Raw genomic sequence first — 14,285 nt, 5'->3', positions numbered from 1 at the left:
ACTGACAGGAAGATGTAAAGCAATTTAAAGATTTCACCAAATAATATTTTGCCATCCTAGCTGCCTGACTGGCATGCAGGAAATAATATGTGTCCCTTGATGCTCTCCTTACAACTCCCCAGCAGAGGGAACTATTGCTTGACTATGAAGCAGAAAGTTTGGATGTTTTAGGGAAGCTACTTCAAATGTGAATGATTTCTGGCAATTTTTTGCTGGTGTAGGGATGTTGGGATTAGGTGATGCTCATCAAACAAAAACAATGGGACTTTTATTTTTATATATATATTTTATTAAATTTTCTGTTTTACAATTTCAAATAAACATTTTACAAACTTTAAAATATCTGATGACTTCCTGTCTTCTCTTTCCATGGTTCATTTTGCATATCTTACACCCCTGCATATTTTACAATAACCATTCCAATCGGTTTTCCACTATTACATCCATCAAGAATTATTTACTCTGTTGAATTTATCTTAATGCTGCCAGTGTTTTCAGCTGTACAGTTATTTTCCATATACTCAATATATTCCATATTTTCCATATACTCAATATATTCCATATTTTCCATATACTCAAACAACGTTTCCAATCTTCTTTAAACGTATATTCTTCTTGGTCTCTTATTCTATATGTTAAATCTGCAAGTTGTGCATATTCTGTCAACTTAAGTTGCCAATCCTGTTTAGTTGGGACCTCACTCGCTTTCCATTTTTGGGCTAACAAAACATGGGCCACAGTTGTTGTGTACATAAATAACCTCCTCTGACACCTGAGTATTTCAGTCTCTATATATTTTAGAATATATATATTCTATATATATTTAAGTTTTACATAAATAGAAAGGTCATGGATTGAGCTTTTCTGGGGGGTATTTGATAACCATTTGGCCACATTGTTTACCATTTTTTAAATAAAAAAAAACTAATACTCTGTGTGTGCATATATTTGTGGGTATGACCACTGGTAAACAAAAGCTGATGCCATAATAAATATGTTAGCCTTTGGTGCCACAAGACTCTTGTGTTGTTTTTGCTACAAAGATTATACTTGATCTTTTCACACCTCACTGTCAGGCTGGCCTGCCAGTTTATGTGATTTCTGTTGCAATTGTGGCTCCTGGCCAAAAATGCACATATCCTCTGTGAATTCTGGTTCACAGTCACACCCTTTACAGCAGCCTTTTCCAACCTAGTGCCCTTCAGATGTTTTGGACTACAACTCCCATCAGCCAACTGGCAGGGGCTGATGGGAGCTGTAGTCAAAAACATCTGGAAAGCACCTGCTTGGGAAAGACTGCTTCAGAAACATGGCTTCTGCCTGATCATGATTTCTGCTCCAGCTCCAGCTCTGCACTGTGTCCTATGAGTGGTGTTGCCCTAAATGCTAAGAAGTCAGGTGTAGAGCCTAGCTCCTCCATCGCCTTTCTGCCTGGTGACCCTTGAAGACTGTATTGCCATCATGCCCCGAGTTGAATTCCCAGCCAGGAAAGGCCCTGCTCCTTCATTTGGGACCTGCCCACCTTGGCCATGCTTGACTTACAAATAATGTTCTTAGGAGTTGTTCCCAAAAGCCTATTTCTGCTTTCATAAAGCTTGATTTGTTTTTCTGTGAATGTTTTCACACAGAGAGAGCAAATATTGTCCTTCTGGCCCCTCCTGTTAGCTTTGGGGGTGTCCCTCGCCTTTTAAATACATTGGTAACTGAAGTCCTGCTGACAGGTAGAACGACATAATTGTTTTAATAGGGATCATAAAGACTCTCGGCTCAAATATCAATGTCTCATAAAATGCAAATCACTGAGATGGGAAAGGCTGATCTTATCCACCACTAAATAGCACACTATCCTCACCCCCCTGGGCAAGGGAAGATACGCAGATGGAGTTCAGCAGGCCAAAAAGGAAGCTTCCTACATATTACAGATGCTGTATTTCCCGACCTATAACAGAAGCTTCTCCCCATAAAAAGTTGGGTGACTTGAAATGTAGTTGGCTTCAAATGTTTCAAGTTAGGTCATTCAAGAACCACATTTTCAGTAATGAACAATCCTTATGAATGAACAGGTTTGTTTGTGCAATGGGATGCATTTAAAGCAGTTGCTAAGGGGTCAGTTACTGACTTGATCATAGCTCTGCAGTCAAGATTACAGAAAAATCATATTTCTATGATGACCACATTCAGTTTAAAATATACAAAAGGCAGTTCTACAAAATAAGGAATTAAAGGTAGAGAGGGGATTAAGTTTCCTTGCTCTGTGTATTTTATTTTTAGTTAAGCTCATATAGAAATGGTAGCTACATCCAGTCAAAATTTTATCACAGGATTCTATTTTGGACAGAATGGCTTTAGCAGAACAAGAGATGGTTTGGATTGTTTATAAGAAACTAAATATAATATGCATGGCACAGAAGAGCATGATGATCAAAGGAAGAATGAAGCCAAACATTTGTGGCAGGATTCTGTTTCACCCTCATTTCAGCTGTTTAATTCCATCCCATTTTTTCTTCCCCCCAGCCTATTACAGAGAGGTAGATGAGAAGGAGGAACCCCTTCTAAACCAAGTCAAGGCTTCTTTGCTGATGATGCCTCTTGTGACCAGGATCTTGAGGAAGTTGTTCCGGAACTTCTGCCCTATAGAGGCATATATGATGGGGTTTACGCAGCTGTGAGCAAATCCCAAGATTTCAGTACCCGAAAGGGCTGTATCAATGCTGTTGCGAAGGTCACAGGTTTCACCAATAGCTCCAGACCTCATTAACGTATCAAGAAGCAAAGAGATATTGTAGGGCAGCCAACAGACCAGGAAGACCAGCACCACAGCCAAGATGACTTTCATGGCCTTCTTTTTTTGACTGTTCTTGGTCTGGTAGAGTCTGTGTACCATCACACCATAGCAGAAGAGCATGACGATCAAGGGAAGAATGAAGCCAAACGTTTGTGGCAGGATTCTCAGTTTCGCCCTAATGCCAGATATTTGATTCCATTCAATATATTCGGGACAAACCCATTTCATCTCCTCGGTTGGCAAGAAAGCCTAATGGAAGATAATTACAGGAAGGGAGAGGAGGAAGGAGAGCAGCCAGATGCCAACACAGACAAATCTGACCCAGCTCCTCTTCTGAGTGACTGCCCGAATAGCATGAACTATTGCCAGGTAGCGATCCATGCTGATACAGGCCAGCAGGAGGATGCCACTGTAGAAGTTGACTTCCTTCAGGAGTGACAGGATTTTGCACATGGGAGTGCCAAAGATCCATTCATGCGCTCTATCTACAGCCCAGAAAGGCAAGGTGAGGGCAAAGAGGAGATCAGCAATGGCGAGGTTTAGAAGATACACATCAGTGACAGAACGGTTTCCTTTGCTATAGGCAATCACTAGAACCACCAGGGAGTTCCCCACCAGGCTCAGAAGGCATGTCAGGCCATAGATGAATGCCACTAGGTATTTGAACACAGGTGGCATAACATCGATTCCGCAGGGTGCTTTTGCTGCTACGCTGTTAGGGTTGAAAGTGCCGTAGTAGTCATAGTCACTGTAATTAGCATCTGGATATAGGTCTGAAAGATCCAGATCAGAAAACAGAACTGTCTTTGCCATCCTTGAGGTCTTTCTCTGGGTCTGTGTAGAGACACAAGAACAAGTTCATTAAGATCAAGGGGTTCTATATCTGTTATACATGGAACCGATCTAAGTTTAACCATTCTCAAAATGCTTGAGCATTTTAACAAAGAAGTTAAAACTACTGCAACTTAAATCCTTCATATCAGTCAATGTTACACAAGAACCAAACAGTAGAGCTAAAAGGAACCTGGCACTCATCTAACAATTCCATTTCCTGCTACCACTCAAAACCTGTTGCTAAACGGAGTAGCCTTTGGAATCCAGATTATACTGTGCTGCATGCAGAAAACTCTGCCACAAGTGACAAGAGTTTGCTTTGGGGCAGGAGTGGAATTGTCTTCAGGCTGATTCAGGGAGAGATCACTGAGGAAAAAGATCTACTTTTTTCTATCCATACCCTCCAATATCTCACTGTTCAAAATCAGGATGCTCCATTTTTTGCTTTGGGGCAAAAGTGGAATTGTCTTCAGACTGATTCAAGGAGAACAAAAACAGACACATGAACAAGTAATATATGGATAGAATCTAAGTTTAACAGTTCTCAAAATGCTCGAGCATTTTTTAAAAGTTGAAACCTCAGCATCTTAAATCCTGGTGTTGGGAGCATAACAAGTAATGTTATGCGATAACCAAACAATGTATCTGAAAAGAACCTGACACTCATAACAATTCCATTCCCTGCTACCATACAAAACCTGTTGCTAAACAAAGTAGCCCTTTGAATCCATATTATACTGTGCAATGTGCAGGGAATCCTGCCAAAGGTAACCAAAAGAGTTATCAATTTTGGGAGCAAAGTGGTGGTGGAATAGTTTCTGGACTGATTCAGTGAGAGGTTACTGAAGAAAAACATCTACTTAGGAATCTGGTGCCATTGGCTCAGCAGGCACATTTATTCAGAATACCACAGAGAAAAGAAGATGGATATAGCTCGGAAGAAAGCAATAAATAAAATATAATTGATGACATTGGAGAGGATCCCCCCCCCCCCGAACTGGGAGGATAGTAGCACACAATTTGGATAATTTCTACTGGCTTTGAAAGTATTTGAACAAGCATGTCAGAAACAATTTGGCTATTGATGGCAATCCCATGTGCACTTTCCTGGGAGTAAGACCCATGTAACAAAGTGTGTGTTATTTCAAAGTAAACATGTATAATATTGCAGTGTGGACTTGTCCCATGAGAAAACACCCTGAAAATCTAAAGGAGATTCATTGATTGCTTCCTTCTACTGCTCTTATGCTGTTGACCTCATGGTATGAGGAAAAGCAACCCATCAAGATCATGTATTCATTAACTCAGATCAGAGTCCTATGTCAATGTTGAATGAAAATTAAACAGTCTCTGTTGTGATGTTTTGAAACTTTAGATTAAATTAAATTTATTTCTTTTTTTATTTGCACTGCTCTAACACTGTATAATCTTAATTGGTTTGCCAAGCCTATCATCATTATCTTAACAAACTTTCAAGGAACTCTGGTTTGATCTAGTTCCGCTCCTTCCGGGTTTATATTGAATTTAATTTCTAGACCAAAAGCATACCAGTAACACTGTTTGGGGAACCTGCAATTTATAAACAAGTGTTGCATTTGAAGAGAATTTAGTAAGAAGAAAAATAAACTGCCACATTGACAGTAAGGTTATGAATGGCTATGGAACTGTGCTCACACCAAACATTTTAAGCACATCCCCCACCTGAAAGGTTGGTTTATCTACTTCAGCAGACAGACTCCAATCTTACAAATTTAAAACCATGGGCACCTGACTTCCAATCCTATAACATCACCCTCTTCATAGGCAAAGACATATTTATCAGTGATTACCACCCTCATTATTAACACATTCTAGGATAAGTGTCTACAGGAGAGCAGCCACTATCCCTCCATTTCAACAAACTTCAAGAATTGCACTTCCCACCCCAATAATATTTTTTTAGCTCTTCTCTGTCGAGGCACCTGCCATTCAAGTTTCAGCCAAAGCCACCAGTCCCACAAGCAATTGTTTTTTTAAAAAATAAAATAATAAAAATAAAAGCCTTTCCCTCTCTCCAAGTATCCACCCTCACATTTCAACAGAATCCCCACAAAATTATCCTCCCCCATTATCATTATTAACACACATGTATTCTGGTATAAGCTGGTGGTACTCAGTGTTAGTCCCATTCGCATGATTAACTTAGGTTCATTAAGTTCAATGGTTTACTCTGAGTAGGATGTAGCTGAATTCAATGCAGCATGCATAGCAGAGGTGGGGAAATCTCCTTTAGTCCAAGAGCCATCATCCATTCTGGACAAGTTTCCGAGGTTCAAGTGGGCATGAATTTTAGTTACATTACAGCATTTTAAAATATACAGCTTCTAACTAAAATGCAACCCACCCACCCGAAAAAAACAACAACTGTGAGAGGGCATTTTCTATCTGCAGCTTCATATTTAAATCAAAGAACATGCACACAGAGAGCATTTTTAAATTTACACCCCCAAAATCAAATCAAAGGAGAACTATATAGGTTGCAATTTCAGCACATGCCTCCAGAATTGGGAAAAGTATTATTTTCTGCTTCCTGCACCCTGGTTTTACAACAAAAGCAAGCAAGAAAAGGGGTTTTGCCTTCTTACCTCGGTCACGGAAACTTGTGTGAAGAGCTCTTCCCCTGTCCTCTACCCTGCACTCAAGAAACAAAAGTAAAACAGATCCTCTTTCACCCTCACAAAGGTGGCAGGCTAAACAGAGAAAATGGACAGAAGGTTCTCACTCATCGGGTATTGTGGGTGACGGGGGGGGGGGTAGACCATGGATTTGGTCCCAGCTATTATGGCTAATACTCAGGGATGATGGGAGATGTAGTATACAACATCTGAAGGGCATCATGTTGGCTACACTTGTGCAAGGGACAAAGACTGTGGATGCTGGGAAGTGGTCCACCAAATGCCTCTGGAAAGACCATGATCAAGCAGGGATGAAGGCAACAGTACATCTCCCATGTTGCCTCCGTGTGTCCTTTGCAGGAGCACTTTGCTGACTATTGTTGGAAAGTAGTGTCCTGGGTGAAGTTTTGGTCCGATACAGCAGGGCTCTTCTTAAGGATGTCCTATTGATTTAAATAAGACTTATTCCCAAGGAAATAAGTATGTGTGCATAGAACTGCAGCATCAACTCACCCTCTGCCGTAGTCTGAATATTTTCACATTTGTTCTAGTGTACAATAAAAATGTAAAATGCGACCAGAATATTGGCGAAAACATTCCAATGGATGTTTAGGGAAAGCTTTGGTCAATTGCACATATGATTTCTCTAAATATGGGTATAAGAGAGGATTGTTACCAAATCATACCTAGATGGTATATTAGGTAAAGGTAAAGGGACCGTTGACCATTAGGTCCAGTTGTGGACGACTCTGGGGTTGCGGCGCTCATCTCGCTTTATTGGCCGAGGGAGCCGGCGTACAGCTTCCAGGTCATGGCGAACCAGAGCAGCGCACGGAAACGCCATTTACCTTCCCGCTGGAGCAGTACCTATTTATCTACTTGCACTTTGATGTGCTTTCGAACTGCTAGGTTGGCAGGAGCAGGGACCAAGCAACGGGAGCTCACCCTGTCACAGGGATTCGAACCACTGACCTTCTGATCAGCAATCCCTAGGCTCTGTGGTTTAACCCACAGCGCCACCCGCGTCCCTTAGATGGTTTATTACCCCTGCAAAAATACATGACATAAACATAAGCTACCAAGCCACATGCCAGAAATGAGGGTCAGTGTGGTGTAATGGTTAGAATGGTAGGACGCGAACCTCAGAGAGCAAGGTTCAAATCCCTACTCAGCTATAAAGCTTGCTTATTTGGAAGGTTCTGTGAAGAAAGATCATGTGGAATTGGCTTCCTACTCATTGGCAGAAAGAATAATGTTATATGCTGTTATATGCACAGAGTGGTATGATAGAATTTGGGGTTATGTTTTGATGCCAAAGTTAGCATCCTTTGTTAGATCTAGAGAACAAAATCAAAGACAGAATTATTTTTTGTCAATGTGGAATACCTTTATTCAACATTGTAGGAGTTATGGATTACAAGTAACTTTTTGAGAAGACCCTTGAGAAGTGCTATGAAATGGGTTTTCGGCCAAGCCTTGCCCTTGACTTGTATCGTGCACTAAAGTGGAAAGATCACAGCATGTTTGTGTTTTTTCCACTATAAGCAGGGTGGAGCCATCTCTTTGTTTAAGGATTACACCGGTGAAAAGAACCACGAAGGCGGAAGCTGCTACTGGGAAAGATGATGTTTTTTGCCCTCCTATGTTCTGCAAATTTTCCGGCTAGGAGTCTTTCATGGTGACTACCCATCTATCTGAATTTTCCCATGGAGACCAATCCCACCCACTCCCAGATTACCAAATCAGTCAGCAAATTGCTAAAACTATAGTTTTAAAAACGACCTGCTCTGGAAGCCGAATGTTTACATGATAGAGGAGGAAACTCTTAACCACAAGGGTTTGATACAATGAAGCTGTTGATGGCTTTTGGCTCCAGCTTCTGTGGAACGTGTTCCAATATCATAATGACCAGGAAGCAAAGATCCGGTAACATATGCTAAATTCATTAAGGCTTTTGAATCTGAAAGGTTCTTTTTTAAAGAATACTTCCACACCCATCCTCATCACACATTTGGCCAAAGAGGTGGGCTGATCTAGATGGTTTTGAAAGTTAATGGCACAACTCTATGCATATTGACTGAGAAGTAAGCCCTAGTGTATTCAATGGGGCATACTCCCTGGTGTGTTTAGGAACATAGCCTACCATCAAAATTGAGTGCTTCTTGAACTGTCAGATGAAATGGGCAAGAAACAGCAAGAAACCACTGCTTTCCCACTATTTGTTAAGGAAGCAAAGCTGACAAACAATTTTGCTTTAGAAGGGAAGACTTGCAGGTGGGGGTAGAGATTTGTGAACCTGTCAGTTTTAGTTTCTTTCCATTTCCTCATTTTTCCAATCTTCGGTTTGCCAAATTTCCACATCAGTTTGTAATGTTTTTGTTTTTTTAAAAGACCTGATGAAAATTCATCAGGATCTTAGTGTGCGTCTGGATGTACTGCTAATAGACACATTTTTGCAGAATTTTCCACAATCTAATGCATTTTTGTATGCTATCTTCACTAATATTTGCATTTTTATCCATACTTTCCCATAATATATGCATTTTTGTACATGTTAGTCAGTTTACTTGGCTAGATAACTGCATAGCAAAATATGGATAATTTTGAAATTCAGAGGGTGGCCATGTTTCACTTATAGCCCATCTAAGGGCTTTTCAAGCTTTTTTAACCATTTCCACCACTATTTTCAGTTGTTTGTGTGAGGAGCAAAGGAAGCATCATGTGCACACTGAGGTTATGGTACTGTTGTCATTACCTTTGCTTCCTCAGTCCTTCTCTGCCACAAAGAGGCAGAAATTAAGTGTGAAAACCTTACCCTAGGCTGGGCTATAACTAAGACACCACCCCTTCTCCCACTTAGGTGGGTGAAGGAAACAGACTTTGAGGCTGGTTTTCTGCTCAAGTACAAGTTGGGAACTTTGTTGAAGAAAATGATAAATAAAATGACTGGACTGTTTCACACACTATGTACTATGTACTATATACTATGTACAGTTTAAAAAATGTACATAGTATGTGTTGGGAACTGTCATGTTTGTTTTACATACAAATCTCCACTCACTCCTCTATTCTGCTCCACCCAATCCTCCTCATTGTAAGTATTTGTAGTTCTAAATAGCAAGTTGCCATTAGATTAATTGGTGTGACCATAGAATAGCACACAGTAGAGAGACAAGGACAACCACAAGTCCTTGCAAGATTACACACAGTCCTTGCAATAGACATCTTAAAGAAAACGTTCCTTTTAAAGCATGGTTGGCAAACTTTTTCTGGCCCATTGATTATCAGCCGCTGGAAGCCTGGGATTGGTATGAATGTAACTTTACACACAGGTGTGTGTGCGCGCGCGCGTGTGCTTGGACACACATACAACACACACACATACACACAAATACCACACATAACATGCACAAATCCTGCATATATAGCACACAAATCACATGTACAGCCACACATCCAAGTGCACCTGCCAGTGCACCTCTCTCACACACACACTCTGGAGGAAAGTTAGTTCTCTCAAATGGTTTTTTATTATTATTCACAGAAGTATCTGGACAGAGGTTATGGTAACATTTCCACCCCTCCCCATTCCAGTAGCTGTGCTGGTGGTTGAAACACCACCTTTTATTCTTCACAAGCAGAGAGGTTTTATCTCCCCATCTCAGTGCCGAACATCCAAGCAGTGATTGGTTGATAAAGCACACTATGCCCACTGTTTAGAGAACACTCTCAAAAATGCAAATAGAGCACCTTACCTCCCCATCTCAGCCCTGAATACCACAGCACTGAGATCAGGCAATAACATCCAGGGGGTGAAAGGCTACTTCCTGTAGCTTTACAGGCGGATGCAACCTGAAGCTTAGCCACCCTTGCCTTTCAATGTCACTTAGTGTGGCTCTGTTAGGTCTGTAGTCCTATACATAGATGAAAAATGCTCCATGAAGCAGGCCTCTGGGCAGAGGTTATTTAGAAACAGCTATGGATGTGGAGGGGATGTTTGGCTTTGCCAGGCCTTGTTGACACAACGAGTAAAATTTAAAATCCAAACTACTCCACCCCACCCAATCCTCATTGTAAATAACTGTGGGTTTTCACTGTCAATTGCCAAGAAGAGTTATTTATTGCAAGTTGTGTAATAAAAAGAAAAGGTAGAACAGTGTTCTTATTGTGGACAGCCATTGCTACGTGAGGGAAAAGGGGCTCCACCTGTTTGCTTACTAGGGAGTGTGTGTTTGCTGGAGGGACGGGGGCCAGATTTACTCTTCCTTGTGAACTCTGATTTCTGAAGGGTGGAGAAATACACCTTTGACATATTCCCCCAAAATGCATAGTAAAACAGGTCAGTACTTTATTATTCTTTTCATTTTTTAATTATTTTAATTTTACTGCAAATTCATGAGGAATGGGGAGGGGGGAAAACTAGCTAAAAAACAAGGGGGGAAAACACCAATCAGCTCACATTAACAATACAATAACCATCACTACATCCATTTTAATTTACAGATTTAAAAGACGATTAGACAAATTTGCAGAGGATAAAGCTACCAGTGGCTACCAGCCATGATGGCTATGCTCTGCCTCCACATACAGTAGTTGGAGGAAGGAATGCTTCTGAATGGGAACTGCAAGAGTGGAGAGAGCTCGTGCAGCAGGAGACTCTTCTTATGTTCTTACACGTAAAGCTCCGTAAATGCCATCCAAATGTTCAATGGTATCTAAGTAAGGTTAGCATTTATTAAAAGTGTGATTAAATGCAGCTAGGAGGTTAAAGACTTCAGCCCCTTGTATAAGAGATGAGTTTGGAGTGCAATAGTTTTACTTTAACAACCCTCCCAACATCCTGCACAAGAGCTGTATTATATTTTAAAGTTGGTAGTGAGTAGCAAGACTCACATACAGGTATGGAGATTCCCAACCCAGCACTCATTGGCACTATAGTGCCCACAAATATCTTCCTCGATGATTCCTGAGGTCATCTCGGTGCCCACAAACACAAGGTTGGCGACCCCCATGCATAGGATTCTTTACTCTTTTTTTTTAGATCATTTCTGTACAATTTTACTTTACCCCAAAACCTATTAAAGCATTTTCAGTCTATCTTAAAACATAAAGTAAAACACTACAATGTATTCTGAATTAAAATGTATAAGGAGAATCAAACCCCAAACACAACAAAGATCTGCATTTAGGGCAGTTAACAGAAAAACTAATTATTCCTACACCCAAAATTTGCAAATAAAAATCAAATACAAAAAGACAGTAAACTTTTTAAAAATTAGGGTTCGATTTTTCCCTCTCTAGCTATGCTCCCGTGTCTTCAAGAACTAGATGACAGGCAGAGATTCAGTATGGAAAACGCTCTGAATTTCTGTCTGCTAGGCAGCTGTCAAAGGTGCAGGACTGGGAAAATCAGGTGGCAATTTAATACTGTTTGGCACCACTGCTTTCCAGCAATGCCCCCCCCCCCCGTGGAAATAGCAGAGCTGAGCAGTAGTTGTTGGCAGCACACAAGAGCGAATGTTACTGGGCTTATCTACACAGTTATCATGTTGCACAATGGGGAAAATGGAAGTATATGGGGAGCAGTGCCGGATTTATGTATAGGCTAAATAGGCTGAAGCCTAGGGCCTCTAAATCTAGGGGGCCTTGCCAGCCCTCCCACTCCTCAGTGGGCAGTCTCCCCTCTCCTAAAATTGTAAACCCAAGACTTTATGCAAGGGCAGGGCTACTCAGGCCCAGCAACTATTAGTCTCAGGGCTAGCCAGTGGGGTCCAATTTGAAGTGGTGGGACACAACTTGATTTTTTTTTTGTAGGACCCCAGTTCACAGCCAAACTCTGCTAAATCTTATAGATATAAATAAAATCCATCTAGATTGCCCTGGTGCAGGGGCCCCCTTAAGAGCAGCCCGTGGGGCCCAATTTGGCCCAATTGCCTTAAGGTCAACCCTGTTGAGACTGTGCAGGGGTTGGACTGACAAGCCCTGCACCTTCTAGGTCCCTGGTGTCACCATTCAGAATACAGACTCAAGGACTTGTTATGGAAATAAAGGGGGGGCACTTATTGGAAATCAGTTTTGTCACCTCTTCCTGCCCCCAAACCCTGAGATATCGAGCGCAGCCACCTTTTATTCACAGTCGCATAAGCACTACACTACAGCATGGCCATAAACTTGTATGTTCAACTGCTGAAATATACACCCAATATGTAGCAATGGAAATTTATGTTACTGCTTTATGAATGAACACTGTGTTTTATTAATGTACTCTGTATTTTTTGAATTACCTAAGAGCCACCAATAGGGAGCTCTAGAATCTGACAGCTAACCAATTGGGTACTACCAAACAGCGACCCCTATTGCTAAAAGCAGGTAATCAGCTGGGAATGCTTCAGCTCAGCCTTTGTACTGTGGACTGAACACCCCCTGCTGTGCAGATAATGGAGAAAGCTCATAAATTGTATCCCTTCTGGCATCCTGGCCAATTCAATTACACTGGTGTAAACACTGGTGCACCAGAAGCACAGAATAGCAGCAAATAAAATCCGCTCATACGTCATCAACTGTTAAGACTTGCCAACCAGTTCTTCCAAATCTTCCTAAATTATAAAGCTCCAAAATACAGGCTATAAGAGACCAGGTCTGGGAAGAGCGAGGCATACAATGGGCACCACCAGTGAAAAGGCCCTGCTCCGTGTAACTCCTGTCCTGTCGTTTGATAGTGTGCCCACTTGCTCTCCTTCTTGACATGGAATGCTCTCTATTGGAGTCTCCAGGTCCAGTACAAAGACCACAAGAAGGGAGAACAGGGACCTTGAAGTTCCCAACAGCTGTTAAGCAAGCAAGTAAGCACAGAGGTCAACTTTATCATAGTCAGGATGCCTATGTCCTGGCCAGGCCAGCACCCAATCTTGTTTTTGTACAATCTTGTATGTCCTCAGTAACCAAAATTATATTATCAAGATATACAAGCAGAAAAGTTGTTTTCCTTCATTTTCAAGGAATCGTACAGAACGAAGTGGCACTAATAAAGAAAAGTTCCAGGGTGGCAATAGAAAGCAAACTAAAAATGCTTTTGCAGTTCATCAAAACTATCCAGCAATATCAAGTTATAGGAAAACTGGTGCTATTAACAGTAATCCTTCTAGTTGGTTAATTGGTTTGGCAACGTCTATGCACATGACGTGTGATGGTAATTATGCCTTGTCAATCCCAGCAGGTATATAAGAGGACAACCGGCCTGCCCAGGCCTATGGCCAGGGGGACTTTTTTGCCTCTGGATTTTTAACTTTTGCAATAGACCTCATTGCAGTTTTAATCCTTTTTAAAATATTTTCAATACGTGTTTATCTTGTCTTAATTGTTGTGTTTTACCACGGATGCATCTGTAGCACTGGGATCTTTTAGGAGGCAGAACGCGATATAAATTTAACAAATAAAAAAAATCACATGGCTATCTCAACAAGAAGAACCCCGCGAGGCAGGTTAGCCAATGTCAGGCCTAAGCTCATCCAGGGCGCTCCAGGGCTGAATGGGGATTTGCATGGGGTCTGCCAAGAGTACTGACACTTTAACCAAGACACCCCTCTGGATGCTTGAGCTACCCAGCAGGCGCGTGTCTGGACGCAGCAGAACTGTCAGCAGGAGGCGGCGGCACACGCTTTCCGAGGTCACGCACGCGGCCGGCGAGAAAGGACCATCTGGCGGCACGCGCGAAGCTACAGCGGGGCGAGGGGGGCCTCCGGGACGGCAGCCGTCAATCATCATCAGCAGGCCCGACACCAAGCAGCACGCGCGCGCAGCCCACCGGAGACATGAATAGCGCGAAGGGGAGGACCATACTAAGCAGCCACTGCGCAGCTTCCAGAGCGAGGCTCCGGCGGTGGTCGCTTGAAAGGGCGCATGCGCACTTTCCTTCCTCCTGTTCGTCTTCCTCGCCCCTCCCCACCCGTTCACAGCCCGGCCCTTCCCACGCCCGGAAGTGACGCACGGTGCCGGCTCGGCGAAGGTGGGTG

The 14,285-nt window shown here is 42.1% G+C and overlaps 1 pseudogene across 1 annotated transcript; it reads right to left on the bottom strand.

Annotated features, from left to right (window-relative positions):
* Positions 1-285: 285 nt before the first annotated feature.
* On the bottom strand, positions 286-8,698 carry LOC114603388 (C-X-C chemokine receptor type 1-like; annotated as a pseudogene). The gene is made up of 2 exons (XR_013394273.1): positions 6,244-8,698; positions 286-3,619 (listed from the first exon to the last, which is right to left on the bottom strand). The product of XR_013394273.1 is annotated as a C-X-C chemokine receptor type 1-like (transcript).
* Between the last annotated feature and the right edge of the window lie 5,587 nt (positions 8,699-14,285).

The sequence above is a fragment of the Podarcis muralis genome, chromosome 1 (genome assembly GCF_964188315.1).
Source record: "Podarcis muralis chromosome 1, rPodMur119.hap1.1, whole genome shotgun sequence".
Taxonomy (NCBI): Eukaryota; Metazoa; Chordata; class Lepidosauria; order Squamata; family Lacertidae; genus Podarcis; species Podarcis muralis.
This window is presented reverse-complemented; position numbering and strand designations above follow the sequence as displayed.